The sequence below is a fragment of the Bolinopsis microptera genome, chromosome 9 (genome assembly GCF_026151205.1).
Source record: "Bolinopsis microptera isolate Bmic1 chromosome 9, MBARI_Bmic_1.0, whole genome shotgun sequence".
Lineage (NCBI taxonomy): Eukaryota > Metazoa > Ctenophora > Tentaculata > Lobata > Bolinopsidae > Bolinopsis > Bolinopsis microptera.
The window spans coordinates 12,066,003-12,071,677 of NC_087080.1; the positions used below are offsets into that span (position 1 = coordinate 12,066,003).

Genomic DNA, 5,675 nt, shown 5'->3' on the forward strand with positions numbered 1-5,675 from the left:
TATTATGATGATCCGGACGATGATAAATATTAAATTACAACTGATTATATAATATATATATGGATTTCGGCCTGTCGATGCTGGAAGCTGATCAGCTAATCGTTAATCGTTACCATGTGACAAGAATAGTATGATGAACCTCCCAATCAGTATCTATGTATCAAAAGAAAATATTGATCTAATTCAACTCGTCGGGAGCCCTTTTGAAACATCTCGAAGTTAGAGTGCAGAGTGCATGATTACTGATTATCAGCACGATTGGGTGAAACAAAGACGAAAACGTGTGTTGATTAGAATTAAAAGAGGAAGATATTTAGTGATAAATTGTGCACTCTTGCATTTAAGTTTTAATTGTTAGACTTGTTCGATGTAGGGCCTTTAATTTAACCTAATACTAATGCAGTTACTTAATACTTGGTAAGTCTAGGGAAAACAGGTGCTAGTTGTCGGAAATGAAATGGAGTCTGTTCCTGATCGAAGTTACATGATGCTGATAGATTTGATGCAGCTCAGCACTCAGCAGCCACTGTCTTCAAATAGAGTGTTCCAGTTCTGCAATCTGCAGTCTCAAATGTTTTCGCCCAGCTTTTCTTTTCATCGTGGTTATAGAAGACAGACCTGAAGAAATACTAGTATAATGATAATATAGGTAACATGTCCAGAATGAGTAAAATTGTATTATCGGCAAATTTACTTATGTGAAAACTCCCAACAGGGTGGCGCTGGCCCAGAAGTAACTGCACACAAGCAACCCTTTAATGATCACGCACGTAATTTGTGTGAAAAATATGTAACTCATTTAACGAAGTCAGTGAAAAGAACCTACCTTTATTTACCAATGTCGATTTTTTGCTTGTGATGAAGTAGTCCTCGCAAATGTGAGATATGTATGTAGTTTGTTTTTAAAAGTAGGATTGTAGTCATAGTCGATGTATAGCGACGGTAGTTTACCAGCAGCTCCCTGTACAAATAGAAATGTGGTTTTTATATAATATTACTAGTTAAATTAATGAGTACAATGCAGGAATAAAAAAATGTGTCTTAAATGTTTTATATTAAATGTGTTATAATTATATTAACCACCTTATATTCGTATAATATGTACTCACAAACAATGATAGTCCCAACTGTTTTTAATTGCTTATAATTTAAACCTTCTTATTAAATAATTTAGATGACTGTGTCTGATCTAAAATTGCACGAGAAATAGAGAAAATTAGGTCTCAGACAGAACTCGACCGGGATATAACCGGCGCAGCCGGAATACCGGCTGGTATTTGGCGATTTTGTACCGGTACCGGCCGGGATTTTGGTTTTAGCCGGGATTTTTCAAAATAAATTCAGTTTTTCTCAACGTTAATTTGAGTCCAAAATTAACAAATCTGTGAACATTTTCCTAAAACATTTTGACGAAGTCATTGAACAATGGAGACTGGAGTCAATCTATATTTAACATAATCATGAATGTACGAATTATGGACTTCTTTCTGACTTATGACTTAATTATTGTGACTAAGTGTCACGGCTCACGGTCTTGTGTTACCGAGGGACAAGTAAAACAGAGTTCTCCGGGTAAAGAAAGCATTAATAAATGCTATTCAGTATTCATCCTATTCAATTATTCAGGTAAGGTGATGTAAACTGTAAAGTGATAAGCTCCAACGTCAAACACCATGTTCAATTAAATAAGTTTAAGTAACCAATACCAGATCACAGGATTGTTATAGTTACGGAGACTGTTGGAAACGATGCAAACCAGGATCGGACTCCTATCAGAAATAGTCGACCACCGGTCCAGCCTCCCTCAAACTCAAATGCCCTACCACTACCCCAGACCACATCCACCTCTTCAGCCAGGAACAGCGCTCCCACTATACCACTACCAGCAGTTCCTACCGCCTCAGAGGATACACTGCACGTGCCCGTTATTCCTCATGCCTCGTCTTAAATGTCCAGTCCATGAATCCTGTGCATCAAGTGCGAGTATATGGGAAGTGCCAAAAATCTCAGCTCTTATTCAGGAGAAATCCAAAAACCACTCGTTACCGTTTATTGCACTTACGGAAACGTGGCTCAAGTCCTACATGTCAGACAAATACAAAATGTGCATCACCTCTTTCTCCTGCTGAGCAGAACCTCCCCCTTAAAAGTAAACAAATCTGCATCGCCTCCCAACGACAATCCAGATATATTAAGCAGCAGAGACAATCATTTAAGGAGACTTCGATATCTATCAGGATCATGATTTTACTGCCTGAGAACTCAGCACTTCAGGATGAAACATATAATATTTGGTTTTCTCGATTTCATTCATATTTAGACAGAAGTCCGTGTAGATAATTGGTTATAGAATAATTGGATATAATTTTATGCGAAGTGTGTCTGCGAAAATATACGTGTGAACTGGTCATCCCGCAAATGCTGAAAAAGTAGATGTTACCTATCATAAAATAACCGCTCGCACCGTACAGTGTACACGACAGAGTTGTGACTGCGTTTACAAATTCTTTATCATATTGATGTGTTGCCATGGCAACCGAAACTCCATCGGAAGATCGGCCTGTAAGGCATAATCATGATAATACACAGTATCAAAACATTGCCATTGATATCATAGCAACATTCCAGAGATTAGATTATGTGTGTGTAAGAAAATGTATGTTATAGTATTATACAGTCTGCTAGAACATTCCGTTTACACATGGTGGCCGATAACAACTTGTTTAATTTATCTCCGAATTACACACAAATTTCTGAAAGTTTCGTAGACTTAAATCAATTACAGAGGGTGTGGCTATTGGCCAGCCCCTCTATTTCACTATTATGGTTGAAACTATAAGAATACAGATTATATTGTTACAGTGATTTTACAAAAGTCGAAACAGTAAACACCAATTTGTAGGATACTTTAAATCACACCAAAATTGGTCCCAGAATGCAATGAAATCTGATGGCGTCTTTTCAGTGAAAAAGAGGCCACACTCTCTGTAATTGATTAAAGTTTACGAGACCTTTAGAAAATGAGTTATATAACTTGCAACTTAAACTAAGATAAATTGAGTATTTATACTCAATTTATCTTAGTTGCATGAGTAATATATATATACTCTCATTTTTTTAGAGCAAACGTAATTTAAATGGCTAAACACAATTCAATAAAATTTGGCTCGATCCGATTATCCAAACTATCAAATAAATGCGAAAATGAACCTTCTTTTGAAAACAATGAACACAAATATGTTTCGATTTGACAAATTTCTCGAACCAGTGGTGGTAGTAAGTCATACCAGAACCAATTATTTCAATTGGGCACTCAGTGACTGAGCTATTAATGCCAACGTTTGCACACTGACTTTTGGCCCACCCTGTATATTTATAATATACGGCTGGAAAAAATGTAACTGGATATCTGCCACAATGCTGCTATTATTAAGGTTAAAGTAACATTTAGCACATAAAGAAGTCTGGTTTGCTAGGTTTTAATTGGTCGTATAATAACAAATAAAAATGAGTTAAGACTACAAAAACGGTCGATAGAACCTAATTATAATACCTGTATCGAGAACTCGACTTCAATGCACTGATAGCGTTGGTACTAACATTCTATCAAATTATGTCATATCTTGAGACTTGATAGCTGCCTGAAACAGTTTTGAGTCAACATTATCGTGATATTCTAGAAATTGAAACCAATTCAGGTTTCAATAAATGCCATAGAATTAAATTCTACCTTTTTAAATTTTAAGAATTTGTTGATTTATTAAAATTCTGTCTCAATTAATATATAAGGGTACATGCAATGTATTTCGACACGCACTGTAGACTCACTTATTGGATTCGTGCTAGATGCTGTGTACGTCACCCTCTTAACCACCTCTATGGCGAAGATGAGGATGGTAAGTGCAAGTACAGTAATGTGAGGAGAGGATGGGTATCATTTAGCACATTTTTGCTGTAGGTTTAAAGTAGCTCTTAGTCAAGGAGTATATAAATGACGGCACGACAAGGTTCTGCAACAGATCTCTGAACATGTTATCTTGTGAGCGCCGAGTGAACACTTATAAGAACAAGGCCAGCGATGTAAGACAGTATCATTGACTTAGTCCATGCTGGGAGGAAAAAAGCAAGTACAGACGACCGAAAGGAGTCGTGGTTTGGGATCCTGAGTGGGTCTCGATATTGGATAGTGCTTTTATATATCGGACCTTATGATATTCTCAAGGTCACCAAGACGGCACAGTCTTATGGCGGGAGGTAACGGTACCATCTAAAGAGCAGATTGCTGAATCATACAAGTAAAAACTCTACCGGTACAGCAGTCTTACAGCAGACTGAGATTCAAGCGAAAGAATTGTGCTGTTATAATTATGCGGTTAAAGTTCTAGCACCGGGAGTAGTTGTTCACGGTTTGGAGAGAGCTGAGTAGGCTAGTACGGGATAGAAGGGAAGAAGCAGCTCACTGTTCCAGATGGATCTACTTCTTATCAAGGAAGAAGGAGTGGTAGGTATAGTAAGGAAGATTGGAGCCTAAGAGTTAACTTAACATCTAGAGGTACCACAAACTTTATCTCGTCGCCAATTGCGAGCTTTAACGGGTTTCCTCAAGTGACTCGATGGTTTAATTGTGACAAATCATGATACGAACTTTGATGAACCCATAATAGTATAGTGCAATAATACTATGATAGTATTCTCATAAGTTCTACCCTTGCAACCGAGTACAATGTACATACTAAGTGATATCAAGCTGCAATCTAAAATTTATTAATTGAATCTCAAAATAACTTCAAATTTTACCTAATAATTGCGACATCGTTGGAAGTGAGAAATAAAATACATTAAATTTTAATCCAATTCTGCGAGAGAAGATTTGCCCAGACAGCTGACAAGAATGTATTACCATACTTCCTGTAAATGTGGTAGTTATTAGGTCATATCAAACTTGAAAATTATGTCAAAGTTTTTCTCAGTCTCTGGTGTCAATCACCAGTAGAGTGCCCAGCCGCACCAAAACAACCTGCGATTTTTACGTGGGAAACATCGTATAATACACATGCTATACACTCTAGTTTTATAGCAGCTACTGATATCATGCGGCAGTATTAATAAGCATACAAATTCAGCGCAAAAAATTGTAAAGACGACACAAATTCATGCGGGATGTTAATAAATGTGTCCATGTTGAACTCAAACTCCGACAGAATGATATTTCAAATCGGATATATTATAATTAATCAAATGGTATCTGCTCATGTTCCGTCTATATAAACTACAAAACTTAATAAATTAGTGAAGTTCTGAAACAAAGATCACGACTAGGTTTTATCAAAATTGAAAAGAAAACCGATCGAAGTGCACTAGAGATATAGTTTAAGTTTAAAGGGTCATCATTACTAAAATCTCTTCCTAGCTCCTAGCAATCAAGTTGTTAATCCTAGTTCTACACCTAAACAAGTACAAAATTACAGCCTTACATTTTGAAATTTTTCGATATCTAGCTCAACATAAGACTTCGATACCAATAATGCATAATGGGTACATACCGATGATCGGTGTTCGTAAATATTTGATTATTTATAGTATTGAAGTTTAAAATCTTCCTAATTATGTAAGAATAACAAAAGGAATCACGTACTAGTGTGCTGTTACGAAAAACAACTATTTAATAAAAATAA

General features: G+C 36.4%; 1 long non-coding RNA gene across 2 annotated transcripts; it reads right to left on the minus strand.

The window, feature by feature from the left end:
* Positions 1–291: 291 nt before the first annotated feature.
* Positions 292–4,938, minus strand: LOC134820653 (uncharacterized). 2 transcript variants are annotated; one of them, XR_010160909.1, is made up of 4 exons: positions 4,798–4,938; positions 3,554–3,641; positions 827–961; positions 292–618 (listed from the first exon to the last, which is right to left on the minus strand). It is a non-coding gene; the product is annotated as an uncharacterized LOC134820653 (long non-coding RNA). The 2 variants fall into 2 exon arrangements; XR_010160910.1 differs by lacking the exon at positions 4,798–4,938 and adding an exon at positions 3,829–3,948.
* Positions 4,939–5,675: the final 737 nt, after the last annotated feature.